Raw genomic sequence first — 22,076 nt, 5'->3', positions numbered from 1 at the left:
ACGCACAATTTTGTGCACGTAGACGCAGCAAAAACAAAAGCTCAAGAGAAGCGGCGAAAAATATGGAGAAAAAAAGAAAAATATAATAAAATAAAGAAACTGCGCGAGTTTTATAATAGAAAATGTTAAACAAAAGAAGAAAAACAAGCAAGAACCTTAGAGACGACTCGCACTGACTGAACAATACTCTGATAACATTCTAGTCATATTTTTAATAAAGAAAGCTTGAATTGCAATTCATATATCTAACCATAGTCGAGCTTAAGATATGATTATCTAGATATTATTCCAAGAATGTAAATCAGATTACTGTAAATATCTTTAAGACAAAGCTAGATTGGGACTTGCCTTGAGAAAAGAGTAGAGAATAGTTAGGAAGCATTTAATATTAAATGAAAATTAGAAAATCAATACATTAAATATTATATTATTTAATATTATATTTAATACATTTTCAGTTAATACACATACATACATATTTTTACAGAAAGATTTATCCACTATATTCTATATCTATTCTGTCACCTATTAATATACATGACTCCCAACTTGAACTTCTATAACACTACCGAATAAACCACCCATTGATGTATATCTTTTTTCCTACTATACCCTATAGAGTATACCCTGTACTCTATTCTGTTTACCCATTATACAACTCTCAACTTTAAAACTCTAGCCTCACCTCATAAACAACCCATTTGCCCAGTTGCTGCAGCATTTTCAATAGACACGACCAAAACCTTTGCTACAGAGAATGACGTCATTTCATCGCCCCAGTTGCTTATCTGAGTTTGCAAATTGTACTTTTTTATATGGTATTAACTCATTCGCCATTTATTATTGGGCTTCGCTTATCAAAGCGTCAGCGATAGCACTCGGAGAATACATTTGTCAAACAGCAAAGAAAACAAAAAATTCAGAAAACGAATACGAGAGCTGAAAGCGCCACCGGATAGCAAATACGGCGTGTGTCATAGCCCAGTGAAGCCAGAAAATCGTTTTATTGGCTCTTATAATATAGGCCGATGACGACCTTGGCCATTATCAGTATGTTGATTTTAGAGATGACTGCATAAGTAATAGAGGAGTGGAAACAGTCGATCAAAAAAAAACAATAAATGTATATTGTTTTTTTTATATATATATTTATAAGAGCTATAATAGAATTTAATATAATAGAAATTAATTATATATTGTATATTTATGTTGTAGACTTTTTATTCAATTAACGTATTAAATAGCCTTGCTAAAAAATTGAATAACCGCCTCAGGTTTTATTATTATTAAATTATAAGATTATAATTTAACATTGTTAGGGAAGTCCCGGATAATATCAGCTGCTCTATATATATACATATATGAGCATATTTTTATACCCTGAACCCATTTTCAATGGGAAATCAGGGTATAATGGTTTTGTTGAAATGTATGTAACAGGGAGAAGGAGGCGTGGCAGACCCCACAAAGTATATATATTCTTGATCAGGGTGACGAGCTGAGTTGATTTGGCCCTGTCCGTCTGTCCGTCTGTCCGTATGTATGAACGCGTCGATTTCAGAAGATATAAGAGCTAGAGACTTCAAATTTTTTTTAGAATGTCCGTAATTACAGCGCGCATATCAAGTTTATCATTAAAATTCGATAACTCATCCCGATCTTTTTTTATCGATAAAAAACCTTATCGAAAACCAGTTATAAAATTATATCTTCTACACCTTTATTGCTAGAGTCTCCAAATTTTTAATGTATGTTTATATGCAATTTATACAATTTCGGTTTTTGTTAAAATTTACCCCCCACCCTTAAATTCACCCCCTCACCCTCACTTTTGTAAAAAGCGTATTTCAAATACTAGAGACTTGTGCTTTGGCAATTACATGCAAATCCATGTTATAATCATAATCTGAAAGTTTCATGAAGATCGTACGTCCATAAAAAAAGTTATTAAGCAATTAAGTTCTCATAGTAAGCGCACACTGCAGCCCATGCGTGTTTATGCGTGGGTGCTTGTGTGTGTATGTGTTTGTGTATGTGTGTGTATGTGTTTGTGTATGTGTGTGTGTATGTGTATGTGTGTGTGTATGCGCTTGTGTATGTATGCGTGTGTGTGTATGTATGCCTGTGTGTGTGTGTGTGTGTGCGTGTTTCTTGTGTAAGCTGAAAGACGCGAAAAATTATTGAAATATCTATTGCTCCAAGGGTTCAGGGGATCTCGTAGTCGAGCAGTCTCGACTAGAGCTTTCTTACTTGTTTTTCCAAAAATTGATAACGATTTACTAGAACATTATAAACTTGATAAGAATCAAATTAGTTTTATTTAGTTTAATTTTTTAGTGTTAAGTTAAGCTATATTGCATTTAAGAATAATTAATATATATACAAATATAAATAAAAATATAATAAATAAAATACAAAAGGCAAACAAATGTTGAAAATTGCATTGATATTGAAATTGCCCATGAATTTTTTGTTTGTTTACGGAAATGATGCAAAGCAAATATTATTAAAAAAAAATATATATATATATAAAATAAATATATTTGGGCGTGTTTCATTGTAATGCAACAAAGAGTTTGTTATTACTTAAACAAATATTTAGCTATCCTTCAACTTCTGTTTTTTTTGTATTCCCACTAATTTTTTGCTAACAAACGAGCATAGTCTACATAATGATGTATCTATAGAGCAAGTTAAATAGTCTTAAGCTGTTCACTCTTAATTACAATTGAAATCAACTGACAAAGCCCAACGGACTGTGAACAATGAGTGCCCGCTCGTCCGGCTGTTGTAGTAACAAATGTAATTCATATTCAGCTGCCAGCAGGCAACATGCTAACACATCGCAACGTTCTCAAACGTTTCTGGTTTATAGACTGTCTGTCGCACGTCAATGGCAGCTACTGATTGGGCTAGCCCACATTGCACTACGGCTCAGCTTAACCGACGAACTGGGAGCTGCCAACTGCCGACTGGCAACTGGCAACTGGCAACTGGCATCTGGGAGCTGCTACGCTTATAGGCCATATCAAATAACCTTCAAGAGTATAAACAAACTGTTAGACAACTAGTTAGTCCTCATTAGAAACACTCAGCTTATGGCAAATATAGACATATGTAAATTTATATACACTTAGCTAAAGTTTCACAAAATGCATGATACCCACTTTGAGTACCCTATAGCAAGGGTATACATGAATGCTAAACAAAATACTTGCGGCGTACTGAAGCGGGCAGAGCCCACATGACTTCCTACCCCTCTCTGCCGCCTCCACCTCCTCCTTCTCGACCAGCACCTCTTGGGCTTAAACTTTTGCCACAAAGCTGTTGTACCGAAGCGGAAACTGTATGCCATATGGGCTGCTCAGCTGGCTGAGTTGAACAGCAGCCAACTCGTTACTATTTGTATACCCTGTACTTGTTGAATTGTAAATTTTATATATTTTGGAAGCACTTTTTAGGCGAAATATGGGAAGTATTTATTTAAAATGTTTTTCTCATAAATTTTTTAATGATTTTTAGCAGCCTGACAATCTTTAATTATTTATATGTACAATTGTTTATTTTATATATTTTTATATTTTCAAGTTATATCAGATCACAAGTTATATCTATATAATAGTTATCTTCATGATCAAATTTCAAAAATTTCTTCTTACGATTCGCAGCAAGGGTAACTTTTAGCTCATCATTCTCGGCTAAAGCACTTTCTGTTGTTCTGCCCAACATGACAAATCCACACAATTCTGATCTAATTACCGACACCTACTTTGAGTTTGCTGCTAAATAAGACAAAGACGTCTTTCGAGAATTTTTAATCAACTGCATTTAATTAGCAGGCGATAAAACTTTTCATTTCTTTATTTCAAATGCAGCTATAACTATATAACAACATCAATGGAAATACATATATGTATAAATAAATGAAGAATATAGTTATTTGCTCTGGCAGCTCATTCTGATACAGCTATAATAAATTGTCTACCAATATGCAATTAATTTCAAATAATATTAAAGTATTATTTAAGTATTTATTACAACACGGAAAAATGTCATTAATTTAACTATATAAAAGTTGTTTAAAAAGACGATTGCCAGTATTTAAAAAATGATTAATTATCTATTATTTATTATTACCAACCAATTTATATTTAATTTCAAATAGTTGTCTTCATATAATAATAATTTAAAGCCTAAGACCTGACACCTCTATATAATTTCAACAGAGAAACACCTCAACCTAAGCCACTTGACCCCCTTTGAGGGTCGTCAGTTAGCGATCAATGAACGACTGCCGCTTGACGGTTGCTTGCAATATCTCTAAACTGTTGATGGATTGTTTGTCTCCGGCTTTAATGGCAGCTGCGTGTGGGCTGCTCAAACAGAGAGAAAAAATAAAAAAAATCCATTTAAATGCGTTCACAAATAATAATTAAGTTCGCTTCAAAGCTTCACTGATCATTGGTGGCTAAAAAACAAAAAAAAAAAAAACAGAAAAACATAAAGTTTAAGTGGCTATTGCGAGAGATTTGAACCGTGTCTAAGTGAAGGTCAGCGGCGTTTGCATTTCATGGTTTTTGGGTCACGGCAGATACGCAATTCTGAATACTTTTTTATTCCATCCAGGCAGCCTTCGAAACAGCAAGACAGAAAAATCAATTTGCGATTTTTGTTATCAAGCTCGATTCAAAGAAGTTTTTTGCTAGTAAGAAACAACAATAAGAAACGAAATGTATTAATTGCTCTTTCGGCTACTTTGCTGCTTGATTGCAGAATGAAGTTTTTAGCTCTAATGATTGAAATTCAAATGGACAAAGAGCCAGCTATTGGGTTAGTTCACAAAACAAATATACTCTTTTAACCTTATGAGTGTATTCTTATTTTCTTTGCTCTTGTTTCTTTCTGAGACTGGAATAAATTACTTTCAAGAATCTTGAATTTTTTCCACATTAATAAAAGTCAATTTCGCATTTCAGCATAAATATAAAGTAAGAACGTCCCAATTTCACAAAATTTCGCATAATTTAATAAAAGCAAAGAGTTTTACAAAATTGTGCAATTGTCAGTGGCAACCAAAAAAAAAGAAGACAGAAAAGAAATGAGATTTATTTTCGGGGCTTAACCTCGTTTCTAGTCATGTGCACATGCTAAGCGCTTGACACTAGAGCTTAGAGCTTCATATTCAAAATTCTTAATAAAGAGAAAACCCACAAAACAAAAACAAATAATACATACATAAATCGCGCTCTGTCAATTTGCACGTAGAATTTAACACAACAACAACAAAAATGTCAAACAGCAAAAACAGTTAAAAAGACAAAAACTAAAAACTAAAACTCAAAACCCGAAAAAAAGCAACAAGCAGTGCCAGTTGGCTGCTTCTTTTTGCAGAATAATTTTTGATGATTCGATGGGCAAAAAGACAAAAAAAAAAAAAGAAGAAAAACGGTAAATGAAGAAAGTCGAGTCCAGGAAACGGGCATAAAGAACAACAGCCAACAGAATTCGTTTGAGAGAATTGAGTCATTAACTTAACCGAAACGTTGCTCAATAAAAGCAACAAACAAAGCACCAAGCAGTTGACTAAGCACAGAGCATAGCAAATCAAAATATACACTATTTATAAATGAAAATTATATAATTACCTGCATCTAATATTATGAACAAAAAGTATTAAATATTTCAGAATTTGGATCGTGAAATTGGTTTAAAAAAATATATATACATACAGCTGCGAAAAATAAAATAGCACCACTTGCAAACGCAAAGTTTAAGAAGTTCTCCTAGGTGCATTTATCAATGTATTGATCTAATTTTTTCTTGTATATAAGCAGAAAACAATTAATAATCGCAACAAGCAAGAATTATCCCAAAAATATTAATCGTTTTTATATAATTCAAAAAATTCTCAAAAAAGTCGTAAAAATGCCGAAAAAAATAATAGCACCACTAACCCTTTTCGAGTGAAAATCTATATTTTTCGCAGATTTGAATATCTTCAAAAGCACTAATTGATGAGATTTGTTGGTTATATATCTATTTTGATTAAAAAATTTTCAGAATTTGTGAAAATTTTCAAAAAAATGGGTCGTGAAGAGCATTACACCACCGAACAACCCAATCTCATCAAAAAGTTGATTTCGGCTCAAAATTTTCACAGGAAAGTTGGTCATTTGATGGGTTGTTCAAATAAAATGATCCACAATGCATTAATCCATAAAAAAAATTAATGAAAAGCGCGGATTTCGTTGAGTTCTGACCCAAAATCATGTCACTCGTCTCATTTACGAGAGTAAAAGGATCCTTTTAAGCCGGCTACTCAACTGAAAAAGGACCTAAACATATCAGCAATAGACCAAACAGCACGGAAATATTTAAGACATCTCGATTTGAACACTTTCCGTTCAAGAAAAGAACCATATTTGAATATAAAACACATTTCCAAACGGATGGCGTTTGCAAGGGAAACACAAAAATTGGTCTACGCAGGAATGGAGAAACATACTTTTGAATAATGAAAGTAAGATGCTAATTTTTAGTGGAAAAGGATCGCGGTCCTACGTGAGACATCCACAGAACTTAGAATTCGGTCCTAGATATACAAAAAAAACCCTTAAACATAGCGGATCAAGTGTATTAGTATGAGACTGATTTTTTGCAAACGCCATCCGTTTGGAAATGTGTTTTATATTCAAATATGGTTCTTTTCTTAAACGGAAAGTGTTCAAATCGAGATGTCTTAAATATTTCCGTGCTGTTTGGTCTATTGCTGATATGTTTAGGTCCTTTTTCAGTTGAGTAGCCGGCTTAAAAGGATCCTTTTACTCTCGTAAATGAGACGAGTGACATGATTTTGGGTCAGAACTCAACGAAATCCGCGCTTTTCATTAATTTTTTTTATGGATTAATGCATTGTGGATCATTTTATTTGAACAACCCATCAAATGACCAACTTTCCTGTGAAAATTTTGAGCCGAAATCAACTTTTTGATGAGATTGGGTTGTTCGGTGGTGTAATGCTCTTCACGACCCATTTTTTTGAAAATTTTCACAAATTCTGAAAATTTTTTAATCAAAATAGATATATAACCAACAAATCTCATCAATTAGTGCTTTTGAAGATATTCAAATCTGCGAAAAATATAGATTTTCACTCGAAAAGGGTTAGTGGTGCTATTATTTTTTTCGGCATTTTTACGACTTTTTTGAGAATTTTTTGAATTATATAAAAACGATTAATATTTTTGGGATAATTCTTGCTTGTTGCGATTATTAATTGTTTTCTGCTTATATACAAGAAAAAATTAGATCAATACATTGATAAATGCACCTAGGAGAACTTCTTAAACTTTGCGTTTGCAAGTGGTGCTATTTTATTTTTCGCAACTGTATATATTCATTTACTATCGTTAATTTGCTGCTATCAATAGATTATACAGAAATCACTATAATCTATTGAAGTTCATAGCAAACAAACAACAAGAAGTATCTGTTATCGGAGGTACAGAGTATCAGCTAGTCGTGCATACTCAAGAAAAACATTCTAGCATCTAAGGGCTGACTCTCCTCCATTGTGTCTGTTTTATCAATATAATATCTGCAGTAAATTGTAAGCAATAAAAATTATGCAGTTGACAAACTGGCTAGCCAACAAAGTACATTAGAAGCACGACAAAAAACTTGGCTACAGTGGCTACCAAACATTATGATATACCCAGCAAAAATAAGTAGAAAAAGTCAGTTAGAGAGACAGTTGAAACTGATTGAACAGATGGGAAAAAAACTAAAAATATATACTTATAAAAATATATAGAAATATATATTGCTCAAAATCATTTGAGCTGACTATTTAGGTAGTTCGGCAATTTAAAGCTTAGCAACTGCAACTGCGACTGCAACTGCCGTGTACTGACGGTTATGAAAATTATATGGTAACAGAGCCAAGTTTAATCGATGATGGAGTAAGTGAGGGCAAAACCCTCTAAAGCAAATGAAAACAAAATTCACTAAACTCTCTTTCTCTCTCTCTCTCTTAAACTCCTATCCTCTATGGTTATTTCTATCACCTCTATAGCTATTTGTGATTATAATCACTGAGGTCGACTCGCCCATTTAAGGAGCCAGACATTCGTAGCTATGTATGTATGTCGCTCAGTTGCGGTCAACAGCGGAAAGGAGTGTCAAATGACAAATGTAAATAACTCAAGCTCGCACAGTCAAAAGCCTTATGCATCCGGCGTCGAGCATAAAAACTATTTGACCAGACCATGGCGAATAGAGAATATAGCCGGTCTAACATTAAATGGGCGCGGCCACGCACTCTGCACTGCGCTGTAGCCAAAAACAGGGAGCGGCACTTTTCCCCAAATGTCTGTTCTGGGATATGCTCCAAATAGCAACCACCCGCCACATTTTATGAGTTTGTATTTATGAAGTTGCATGTCCGGTTGGCAAGACTCCAACTGCGACTGTCACTGCGACTGTGACTGCGACTGTGACTGTGACTATAACTGCGACTGTCTATCACCAAAGTAACCCTTCAAAACTCTGTGTAGTCAAAGAGTTTTTGGTCGAATTGCTTGAGTTGTATTGAATGACGTATATAACAATTAGAAACTATATTCACTCCAATAGTACTAGAGTTCTCTCTGAATTTAGGGTATCTTTTAGTTTGTAATTCCTTACAGTTTAAGAGTATTATCTTAATTACATAGACATGGCATAAAAGTAACACATTCATTTCACAAAAACCACTTACAAATCAGTTTTTGTTTTTACGATAGCCTAGATTTTGCCACCTATACTTGTATTTAATTAATATTTTGGTTAAATGAGATACATTTCAAACTCTTTTGTGCAAACGGTAAACAATAATCAATTTAACTGATTTTTATAAATAGTTCGTCTCTTTTCATTAGAGCTAATTGTATTTGTTCTCGATGGTAACAAAATCTATAGAATACATATCGAAAGATATTATTAACTTTACTATAATTACAACGGCAACCCACAATAATATTAATTAAGAAATATTGGCGTCAGGTGTAATAGATATTCTACAAGTAAAGCTCAAATTGAATTTCACACTCAATTAACGCGCTGGCTACAATTGGGTAATTCAATTGGATCTCAATAATCCAGAAGCAGTTAGCACTAAATATAAAACATGGACGTAAAAGTGTTGTGTTTTTTGTTATGGCTTACAAATATTACCTCCAAAGACTTGAAAATCGATTATAATTTATCAATTATGTATGTGGCAGTCACGCTTACCTGAAAGTATACAAAAAATATACATATTAAAATGTGCATTATTAATACTTTCAATATTTATACAAATGTATATGATTTAAAGATCTTTATCGAATCGGTCTCTCTTATGGCACTCTCTCAGCACACAGCCAGCTCTATTGTTAGTCAATTTGTTTATTCTCTCTTCATTTGCATATTCAGTCTGTGCAAATATAAATTAACCTAATTTTCGCTTTGCCATTCACACGATTAGCAGTCATTGTTATACATTTATATTTCATTAGCTTATCTGTTTCGGCAAATGAATGGAAATACAAACAACGCCGCAAATGACGTTGCAATACTCTAGTAATTGTGAAAAGTCAGCATAGAGTGAAGTTTTTCGGGAGATAGGCGAAATAGAAGTAGACTAAAATGTTACATAGTATATGAGAAGATATCTGAATTTTTAATATTTAATTTTTGTGATAAAATAGCTGTTCAAATTTTCAGTTTTAGTGATATCGATCTTATACTTTTCGAGATCAATGAACCCTTTATATAAGCATTGAATACCTAATGAACTTTCTTCTGCAATATACATAAAATATTCTTTTATTTTGCATGGAATATTATCTAACCTTAATTTTAGTTTAACACAGCAAACTTTTCAGGGCAGGGTATTATAAAATCAGGGGAAAATGTAGTTTGGATTTTTTGTTTTGGCCACCGCTAATGAATCATGCGCTTAATGAATCGAACGATAAACATATAAGTACATGCGAAAAAATGACTGCTGCAGTAACGGGTTTGCGACTAACAAATACACACATACAACATGTATTTCATTCGGCACACACGCACACACACACATCAAATATATTCATATATAAATATTATTTATGTATATGAATTGATCTTCCAAAAGATTATTTGAACGGCAGGCTGTCATAATAAAAATTGCTTTCATCTTGAAGCTGCATTCATAATTCTTTTCTTTCTTTTTCCCTCAATCTCAATCAGCACAAAGAAATAAAACCTGTTTACCTTTCGGATATGTTTTAACGCCAAATCATATGCGAAATTGACCTTCCTCGGCGCCAAATTGAGCACCGTGTATTATTACATTTTTCATTATGCCTCCGGGCTGACTTTCTATGGTGATTTTACATTTTATGGCTAGAAAGTAAGGCTGCTCATAATCCTATCGCTTAGCCAGCTCCGTAGTCATACGAATGTACAATTTGCGACAGTCTGACAATTTCTGTCTGCTTATGGGAACAAAAAACAGCTAAAGTGCATTATTGATGCACCTTGTGTTCATATTAGTTAAAGTATTAGCCAGTTTTCTCACTGTCAACACACTCAATGATGAATTCTCTTTTTTAATCAGGCATTACAGGCGGGAATTATTAATTGTTTAATAACTATTTAACTAGCGAGTATTATCCGACTTAACTCGGGGTTGTTTTATATAATACGTTGAGCCTTCAACACAAGCCTTCAACACTCACAGCACAATACTCTGTTCGCAGTATTAAATGTGATTAATTTAAATAATAAATATTATATTTTCGTATTGTTTGCTTTTCACTTGATCAGATTATTTATTTTAAACTGTTTATGCATTTAAGTTTTGTTGAATAGGTGAACAATTATATTCCGTGTATTTTGGATTTATTATTTGCGGAGTATATATATAAATGAATATATGTGTTTACATATATTTTTAGTTTGCTTTGTTTATTAGTAGGGAAAGTTGTTAGAAAAAACTCTTTTATTCTATAGTATAATTTTCTATATTCGGAATTAAACTTTGCCATAATAATGCTTGTATTAAGTCATATATTAATATGCTAAGCTAAGTCATGCAGTTTAAGTCAAACAGTTTAAAAAACTCACGATTAACAATCTCATAAATATGCAGATCAACAAAAATTACACTATACAACAAAAACTGTTGCCAAAAACAAACAAAATATAGTTTTCTTAAACGTCTGCGACGTGCCACATCTTTAAATCTTATAATGCTAAGACCGTGATCTCATAGATTTACGTGATATTTCAAATGAAAAGTAGAAAAAATAATGTTGATTATATAGTTTAGGTAGCACAAGTTTTCAGATACTTTTAGTATTTATGTATGTATGTATATGCAATTATTAACATTCCCAATAAAAAACTATACATTCTGCAATACTCTGTTGTCAATCATATAGATGTGTCAAACTACCCCAAAAATTGTACAAATAAATGAACCATCCGAGTGTTAAAGTTTGTCCATTTAACGCTCCCATACAAATTCATTAATGACCGCAAAGAAGAGAGAGAGAGAGAGAGAGAGAGAGAGAGAGAGAGAGAGAGAGAGAGAGAGAAGAAAAAAAACATAGTGAGAGCGATAAAATACAACAAAAAATAACAATTATGCACAATGCGAATGCCAGACGAGGGCAAGGTAATTGAATGAGCCGGAAAACGTTTGCTTGAAATACGCGACTCGTACAAAATAATAATTTTGTATTTGGTAAATAAAATGTCAGATATTGAATTAATGCCAATTGAACACGCAACAAACTTTTAGTTAGATTGAACAATTTGTTTGAGTATTTCGAATCGCCGAGCGATTCGAACCATACGTTTTCCAATTCACTCGCTCTTATTGGGCCACGCAACATTATTTCATGTTTACGTAAGTTTTTAACATCGAATAGGGAATTTATACGTCGATATATTTTTGAGAAAAGAAAATATTTGCGCAAAGAAAAATATTTGAAAATTTATAAAAAAAAAAGTTTTATCAGTAAATGAAATGTATTTATATTTTATTTATCCACCACAAATATCCACCGTTTTTTTATACCCTGAACCCATTGAAAATGGGAAATCAGGGTATAATGGTTTTGTGAAAAAGTATGTAACGGGCAGAAGGAGGCGTGGCAGACCCCACAAAGTATATATATTCTTGATCAGCGTGACGAGCTGAGTCGATATAGCCCTGTCCGTCTGTCCGTCCGTCCGTCCGTCCGTCCGTCCGTCCGTCCGTCCGTATGAGTGCGTCGATCTCAGAAGTTACAAGAGCTAGAGAGCTGAAATTTGGCATGCATACTCGTGAGTACCATACGCAGTACGAGTTTGCTTTATTTTTTCGATAAATCGTCCGATAACTTTTTTATCGAGAATAATTGAAAAATTGATTTTGTTTTTTTGGCCTAATTTGAACATTTTTAGACCTGGAGTCTTCAAATTTGCGTTGTATATAAAGTTAATCGATACAAAGATTTTGTAATTTACAGATTTTGGATACCACGCCCCCTTCACCTCCAATTTGTAAAAGACGCATTTCAAGTACTAGAGACTTGGGCTTTGGAATGTACACACATATTCACCATATGATTACGCCCTAAAAGTTTCATTAAGATCGTATGTCTACAAAAGAAGTTTTTCAACAAATAAATTCTCATAATATTGCCCACATTGCAACGCAGCCCAAGCGCAGTCGCTGCTTACTGCGCAGTTAGCAGAGCGCAGGCTTATGCGTGCGTGTGGAAGCATGTGTATGTATGTGTGCATAAAAGAAGTGCAGAATGATTAGAATATCAGCTTGGAGGGTTCAGGGTATCTCCTAGTCGAGCAGTCTCGACTGGAGCTTTCTTACTTGTTTTATAATATTTTCAAAAAAAAAAAAAAAAAAAAAAAAAAAATATTTGAAAATTTATAAAATAGAGTTTTAACAGTAAATGAAATGTATTTATATTTTATTTAAATATTATATTCATTTACATACAAATATTAATATCTACAATTATTTTATAATATTTTCTTATAATCCAACCGTACTCAAAATTTCAATAAACAAACAATTACAATAAATAAATAATATGAATAAAAATACTAAAATAGTTTTACATAGACACTCTTCATTTCAGATTGCAATCAAGAATTTTCATTATAACGACTTTTCCTATTTATTGAGCATTAAGATGCTCAATAGGAAACTAATTTCAAGGAAAACATTTTATCTACAGTATTTATGGTAATACATAAAGAGACCTGTTCCATACTCTAAACTCCCGCTCGTTTGTTTGTTCGTGCACTCACAATCTACCTAGTTAACTGTGAAAATTGTGAAAAACTTTCGCTGGTCATTCGAATTGGAAAGTCTAATGTGTACATCTGTATATATATATATGTATATAGCGTAACATCTACACTTTTTCCAATGTCCAGCAGCGTCACCTGTCACCCAGTCGAATCGATTCACTTGCCGAGCGTCTGTTGATTTTGATGATTATGTTCTGAGGTCAATCGCTTTTACTTATATATATCAAGTTAACGCGTAAACAACCGCATGAATAGCGCCGCGTTGACAATGACAAACCGCTAATCATAAGTTAAGCATAACAACAAAGCGCCAAGAGCTAAATTACCTAAACGTGTCCACCACACAAAATATGTGAAAACAATAATACGCCTGCCTGACTGCCGACCTGGCCTGGCCAGGCCTGGTCTGACTGTGTTGAGTCGACAATATGTGTAAAAAGCATAAAAAATACAGCAACAACACATAAAAATCAGCAACAAAAGCAACTTGGACTCTGGTAAAAGTTAAACAATTTCTTGTCGCTGCGTCTGTCTAATGAGACGCAACGAACGCCCCGCAAATGTTGATTTGCGACTAACAAGGCCTACACAAAGCGTGAATAAACGCTAAAGCTGCACAAACAGTTACTTTTCGATAACCGTGGGGGGTTATACTGGGTAAGAGCGATAGTATCCGAGTGGGCAGTTGGTGGGTTATTTTCTTATTTTGATCATAAGTTGATATAGAAGAAGGATATTCAAGTATATTTTGTATTATTTTAGTAAATTATAGAATTATAATATATTATACATTATTAATTATAATTTTCTATTATTTATAAATTTATTTTAATATAATTGTATATTTAGAATTTCTAATTTTTGTTTACCTATTTTCTGCAAACATAAACAACGTTTGTGAAATAATAACAAAAACACAAAATGTGGAAGAAAGTGATATAAAACTAATAATGGAATGTCTAAAAGTAAAAAGCTTTCCCAAAATTTTAAATGATATCATATGAACATTTATTGTAGCAAAATGATTTGGAATATGACGTAATGTATATAATAATATGCATATGACTTATATTAGAATCTACAAGATTAAGAGCAAAAATAATATATAAATAGGCCTAAATAATTAAAATGTTTCAATATGGTGTAAAACTGTATTACACAAAAACTATAAAATGATATCACTTTCCCTTCATAAATGATTTTTAGTAAATGTAAGCCAAAAAATGCATCTAATATTCGGTTTCTATTAATACAAAAAATATATATTAACGACTTTCTATTTTTGTTAATGGGAAAATCTGCGAAACGAATTAGTAAAAGTTGCAGCAGGAGGAGGGGGAGGAGAAGGCGTAATATCATTGGCTCCCACTCTGTGTAATTGCTGCTAATTGGCCTAGGTCAAAGGGCCAATTAGCCATAAGCTGATGCGATGAGATTGCTTTTCGATTTGGCTAAACCTTCGCGTGACACTCACCTGGCCAACTTCCAACCTAATGCTCAGGTGATGTGTGTGTGTGTGTGTCTGTGTATATGTGTGATTGCAAATGGAATTTCTTAGCGCGCAAATGCAATTTCCTTTCCACTCCTTTCTCCTGTCTCGCCTTAATATATTATTTAATTGAGTGGGTGGGCGGGTCTCTGACCTAGCTGAGCAATTAATTACAACAAAAAAAAACTCGGCTAATTCGATTCGTGTTTGTAAACACCTTTTCAGCGAGGGCATTTTATCTGAAGTGCAACTGTAATTAAACGCAATTTATTTCTGAAATTTGTTTATTTCGACTCGAATCAGTTTTTAACAGTTTAATTATTTATCTCAAGTTGAATAGTTTCTTTTCGAAATAGTGTTAATTGAGAACATTTCTCGAACGTCTAAAATAGTTTTAGGTATACAAATTGTCAATTAACACTTTGGATGGATAGAGCTTTAGCTCTGATCGATTGCGAAACTGTGGAAGGTATAGTATTTTAAAAACATATATTCTAAATCTCAAATCTTAAATATAAATTCCATCGACAGCCAGTCTAAGTCTGATTTTTTAGTTGGGAGCTTTATATACATTTATTAAGGAAGTTAAATCTAAAATCATTTTACTATTTAAAAATAGAACAATGTTTAGTCTTATTAGGATCTAAGTTAAAACAAACTTTTCATATAGCAAAAGAGAAACCAAATTAATGGTTTGTTTTTATTTATAATATTATACAATATATTTAGTCAAGGTCTTCATTATAGCTACATGTACACGGACACCATAAACTGTTCCAAGCTAAATACCAACTTAACCAACTGCTTTTTCTAGTCTTTCGTACTACATCAGGCAATGGAACACGTGTCCAAGATAGACATGGAGTTAACATTAACATGAAGTGAAGTCGTTTGAGTTCAATAAACTTTTAACATCGAGTCAAAGTTGAGCAATTTTCATTATTTCTCTTCTCATATTCTTGGAGCTTCTCTTCATCTTTTTTTATAGATCTAGTATTGTGTAAAATTTAAATTGACATAACCAGACGAGCCAGAAGACAACAATGCGGCTGACTGCAAAGAGTTAACACAATAACAAAAGGAAGTACATTGCTTTTATTGTGGTGCTTGGGGTCACTCGAAATGAGCAAACAATAACGAACGAGGCAACAACTCACAGACTGACAAATTTGTAAATGCTGAGAGAAAGGGATGAGACAACCACAATGTTCCACTGGTTCCGATTCATTTGACAACAATGAACCAAATCAACTGCCGAAAAGACAGTGCAACTAAATATTCAGTGGCAATGCCAGAGCCCATTTTGTTTGCCTCTGTTTAACTGCCGTTTCCCGTTAATTCCAGCCTTTATATTATTTTCAATTCAACAAAAAAACATACAGCGAATACCCCTTTACTAGTTCATAGTTCTACACCAATATTTAATTTTTAGCTGAAGTCATACGACATTAACAAAATATTGAAATAAAATATTGATTTAATGTTGATAAACAACCGATATTATTGATCAATATATGTCGCGTTTAACAATGATAAGATAAAGCACAAATCAAAAGAAACGAGAATATACTTCGATCCTCAAGTCTTACAAACAGCAAAGCAGGCAGTTCAAAAAGCCAATATTTTGTGTTTTCGTTTTATCGACAACTATTAACTGTTTCGAAATTGTTATTAGCCATATATATACAGTAGCTAAAGACACAATGGTATATCTGTATTGCAAGACAAAATTATATAGTAAATATCTAAACATATGTTAAGGTACCTAAGACTTTGGGACAACGTATATTTATGCCAAGCACTATTAGCAAATTTACACTAATTTGTTCTAAGGTGTGTTCGCTTAGGAAAACAGACTGTTCAGATTGATTTGTAAAGAACAAAGGAAAGACAGAAACCGCAAAGTGCTCTATTTCAAAATGACCGACTCATAATATACCCTGTATTCGGTTAAGACATATAACGAGACATTGATGAACTTGCCTAAAGGGTATATTACAGGGCTGCTTTCTTCTTTTTTATTGATGCTTGGAATTTTAATTATTTAGAAATTTACCATTTTATTAGAGTGTCCGATAGACAGACAGATGAATCAACTTGGACATTTAAGCTAAAAAGGAAAAGCTAATGAAGTAAGCATACCTTCTGTTGCCTGTAAAACCAGTATGCCCTCATCAATTCCTATAGGGTATTAAAGCCTCAAGCGTAGCAAACAGCAACAAAAAATCAATGACGCACAAAAGGTAAAGCAGAATAAAAACTAATACTAATTAGGCGAAAAGCATTTCAAGTATAAAAAGAAAAGCCTTATGGAAAATAAAGAATGTAAATAAACAAGAAATAAAATAAGAAGATGAATAAGGAAAAACAAACTAAAGCAAAAATTTCAAAAATTCATACACATAATGTGTTACCTACATTAACATATATTTATAGGTATATTTATTTTAATATGTCATATATATTTATATTTATATGCGCTTTAATTAGATCATTATTTGCACAATTTTTCGCTCTGTCGAGCCTAAGTAAGTTAAGTACATTACAAAAGACTCTTGATAGATAAGATAAAACACAAATTATTTGCACGACTAACATCACTTTAACAAGGTTTTTCCTTGCGAATGAACTCACTAAGAGTATTTGAGTAGAAGCTGCCAATTAGTCTTACAGAAAAAGCTCTACTTTTCCTGTAATTTCCTGTATGAAAAAATGTCAAATTTCAATTGAGTGTATTAAATATAGATTTAAAATATATCTAAGGCTAAGCTTTAAATAATAACTACAAAATGATAGGCCATTTATTAAACTGCACCAACCTGGCACTTTGCCCTCAGAATCAGTAAAGTAACTGACAAACTTTTCGCAGCTGTTACCAAAAAGTTAAACAAATTAACATTTGGCCAAAAGTTTGTGAAAAATATATTTAAAAAATTATGCTTGCAGAGATAGTAGACCAATTTATGATATATAACACTCAACAGTTAAGCAGCTTAAATTGTCAGCATTTCTAACATGCAAAGGATTTGGAACTAAAGCACTGCAAAGAGTTCATATATCGCACTAAAAAAGCAGCCCCAAATGGACTTCATATGTAAGTGCAATACATAAATATATATACATACATACAAGTACATGAAATTGCGAACCATATAAAAGACTTCCTCCTAGGCACTGTTGAGTAGTTCATTGCCGCACAGCGAAACGAACAAAATTTTGGCAGCTGCCTAACTGGCCCCATTGCCAATTTCAGTCCAATCGGAATCCCGATTTGCCTTATAATAGCTTATGACACACTGCGCAACAATTTATTTCATTTTTTATTTTCGCCTTTCAAACAAAACGTATTTACTTGAAATGCTGCCTACTACAACACATTTGGCAAGTTATAGAGCATTACATTATCATTATGCTCATTGCAAATGAATACTAGAGGGGTGGATTGAATTTCATGAACATGCCGTGACATGTATAAATTTAAAAAATATTTTATATATTTATATAAATATTTATTTTGAATCAAGATTATGAGCTAACTTGGTTTGTGTGTCTGTGCGCCTGGTAGTCTATCTGTTTAACTATTCCCCTCGTCATTTTTCATTTTTTTTCCATAAATCTTCTTTGATTTTAGGGTATTCACTAGTCGAGCACTGCCGTCAAGAGCAGTCTTACATGTTTTTTAAAGCAATTACTTAAGTGATGAAATTGCAGCTACAATGTAGCTAGATACTTTTTACAGTTCAGCTAGAGCAAAGCCAGCTAACTGAGCATCATACATATTGCTATATAAATGTACTAGCTGGCCCGGCAAACGTTGCATTGCCCTCTATATTATTTCTAGGTAAAAAATTGATGAAAGCTATGTTGTTCAGGCTGGGATACACTGATAAATTTATTAATCGGATTTTCATTCAAGCACCTTGTTGTAAACGACATTCTTCGTTTTTTGGTCGGGTGCAAGAACAAATAATGCGGATCGTTTGCCAACACGTGAGCATGCCACGTACAATTGACCATGAGAAAAACACGCATTTTCTAGATTGAGGCCACAAATAGTCAAAGATTGGCCCTGTGACTTGTTGATCGTCATGGCGAAGGCAAGACGAAGCGGGAATTGAATTCGTTTAAATTCAAAGGGCATATCTGTTGAGCTCATCGGAATCCTAGGAATAAGAACTTCCTCATCTTTAAATTTTCCTTTGAGTATCAACGCGTGAATCACATTGCTCATCAGTTTTCTTATCACCAAACGCGTTCCATTGCACAGTTTTGGTTGGTTGGTTTAAATTTCTAAGCATGCAAATCATGGAGAATTGCTCTTTTCATAGCTGTGTTCATTTCTTGACGCCGGTCAAGTTGTTCTTCCATATTGCCCATGAAGTATATTTGCAAGAATTTTTGCTGTGCATCTTCAATAGGTTGCAATGATCCAATGCGATGGCAAATCTGGCCTTGAATCTTTAAATTCAAAGCCATAGTTATTATAGTTATATTTACAAACACTATTTACAGAAATCTAACAAACTACATTATTCAAAATTTTTTTTTGGCAGTCATAGAAAATAAAATTTTTAACGTAAATTACCTTAAATATCCGTCTCCAATATTTTCCGCCCCAAATTATGTCATTTGGAAACAGGCATTGTATTTTTGAGTGTTCGCTAGAAAATGTCGTGATTCTAGTGTTTCGCCATAAAGCAGGGAACGCAATGGCTATGGTGACCGCTAATGGCAATGTCACTTTACCACTAAGGCAGCACAAACCGGGCGTTTCACCAGCAAACTTCAATGCGCCACAATGCTGGCAAACAACGTCCATTGGACCAATGCAAACTAAACGATTCAAGCTGTAATCAATGGTGCAATCATATCGAAACGCTGCTCGATTCAAATCAATCCTTGAACCATTTCTTATTGCCATTTCACGGGCTGCCTCTCTTTGAGAAGCACGAATTAAGGCCCTTCTTCCCTGGGTACTAACGCGGAGCCTTTCTCGGGCGATTTCTCGCTCTTCGTCAGATAATTGACTCGCGCTATTCCGTTGCCTAATTGCATTATGGGTCCGCCGGGAAAGATTAGATCTTCTAGGACGCGGCATTTTTATTAATAGTAATACTGCCCTCGCACAAAACCATATAAAACAATCGAGAAATATAAATATAAATAATTTACACAAATTTATGTTTGAGACAAACAAATACCTGAACTTTCGAGATATTTAGCTTTTGTAAAAGTCCAAAAATACAATTTTTAATAATTAACTTTTTTTTTTTAATTTCGAATTTTGAATTTTGAATTTTTTATTTATTTTTGATTGTTAGGTTTTAATCTTTTGATTTTTTTTTTTAATTTTTGCAGATTTTTGATTTGAAATATTTATAAAGTTTAAAAGTCCGAAAATATAAAAAGCCAAAAATACACTTTTTAATAATTACCTTTTTTTTTTTAATTTCGAATTTTTAATTTTTTATTTATTTTTTGAACAGTCAGGTATTAATCTTTTGATTTTTTGCAGATTTTTGATTTGAAATATTTTTCCTTTTGATTTGAAAATTTTTTTTTTTTTTTTTTTTTTTTTTTTTTTTTTTTTTTTTTTTTTTTGAATAGTCAGGTCTGCTCGAGGTCAGGAGACCGTAGACTGACTGACTACATTTGTTTATTTACTTCTACACTATTGTCAAAACTGTCACTGTTACCAAGCCTACTGGGTATAAAAAAAATTTGAACATTTGGGGAAAAAACCGCGTTTTTCAAGTATTCGGCAAATTTTTTCAGTATTTTTAAGACCCTATACTAAACTCGTTGCGGAGACAAATCCAACAAATCAAAAACCATGAAAATTGGTTCAGCCCAAATCAAGTTATAAGCAGTCTTCACTTTTACACAACTTTCTTTTATATATATAGATTTACACAAATTTTTGTTTGAGACAAACAAATACCTGAACTTTCGAGATATTTAGCTTTTGTAAAAGTCCAAAAATACAATTTTTAATAATTAACTTTTTTTTTTTTAATTTCGAATTTTGAATTTTGAATTTTTTATTTATTTTTGATTGTTAGGTTTTAATCTTTTGATTTTTTTTTTTAATTTTTGCAGATTTTTGATTTGAAATATTTATAAAGTTTAAAAGTCCGAAAATATAAAAAGCCAAAAATACACTTTTTAATAATTACCTTTTTTTTTTTAATTTCGAATTTTTAATTTTTTATTTATTTTTTGAACAGTCAGTTTTTAATCTTTTGATTTTTTGCAGATTTTTGATTTGAAATATTTTTCCTTTTGATTTGAAATTTTTTTTTTTTTTTTTTTTTTTTTTTTTTTTTTTTGAATAGTCAGGTCTGCTCGAGGTCAGGAGACCGTAGACTGACTGACTACATTTGTTTATTTACTTCTACACTATTGTCAAAACTGTCACTGTTACCAAGCCTACTGGGTATAAAAAAAATTTGAACATTTGGGGAAAAAACCGCGTTTTTCAAGTATTCGGCAAATTTTTTCAGTATTTTTAAGACCCTATACTAAACTCGTTGCGGAGACAAATCCAACAAATCAAAAACCATGAAAATTGGTTCAGCCCAAATCAAGTTATAAGCGGTCATCACTTTTACACAACTTTCTTTTATATATATAGATATATATATTTGAATATAATGTATATCTTACATAATGATATAGCACAGAATTTAAATGACAGACAGTTGAACATGGAAAATAATCGCAATGTGGTAAACACTAATAGCTTTAAAAACATTGTCAGCTAGAGAAAAGAAGAGAAGAGAAAAGAGAGGACAACTGGAGAAGATTGTATGTATGTATATAAGATTGTCAACTCGAACAGCTTGAATTAAAACCCGCTTTGTAGATTTAATTCGCACTATCTGACAATTTACAACAATTGCAACTCTTTTATAATATTCAAGAAGAATAAATAATATTTTATAGCAATAAATATAATTCATATATCATAAAGTACTCAAAGAATCAAAACATCGTAAAAATAGAAAATTATGAAAATGTAATGTGAATAATAATGAATAAATATCAATTAAATAATTATGAATAAATTATTATTAGCCTGCCTTAGAGTAAGAAAAGTGCTTTTTCTGATTTCCTTGCACTCAGACTTGGGTAGTCTTGTAGAAAAATGGTGACCTTGTTATTATTCTAAGATTTGTGAGAGCAGGAAAAAAGCCGTTTGTACTCCCACATTAAGCCAAAGCAAGTTGCAAAAACAATCGAAATGAAAGCTGCG

The 22,076-nt window shown here is 32.6% G+C and overlaps 1 protein-coding gene across 5 annotated transcripts in view; it reads right to left on the bottom strand.

Moving 5' to 3' along the window:
• Positions 1-22,076, bottom strand: part of Wdr62 (WD repeat domain 62) — a 76,372-nt gene that overhangs the window by 49,672 nt on the left and 4,624 nt on the right. Inside the window, exon 2 of one of the 5 annotated variants that reach the window (XM_089464718.1) lies at positions 9,214-9,273. The exons of the other annotated variants lie outside the window; for them this stretch is intronic. The gene's annotated coding sequence lies outside the window, so the exon portion shown is untranslated. The remainder of the gene's footprint in view (positions 1-9,213; positions 9,274-22,076) is intronic. 5 annotated transcript variants of the gene reach the window in all.

Source organism: Drosophila arizonae, chromosome 3 (assembly GCF_054131065.1).
Source record: "Drosophila arizonae isolate 15081-1271.41 chromosome 3, UAZ_ARI_1.0, whole genome shotgun sequence".
In the NCBI taxonomy this organism is placed as follows: Eukaryota; Metazoa; Arthropoda; class Insecta; order Diptera; family Drosophilidae; genus Drosophila; species Drosophila arizonae.
Note: the sequence above shows the minus strand (reverse complement) of the source record. Positions and strands in the feature narration are given on the sequence as shown.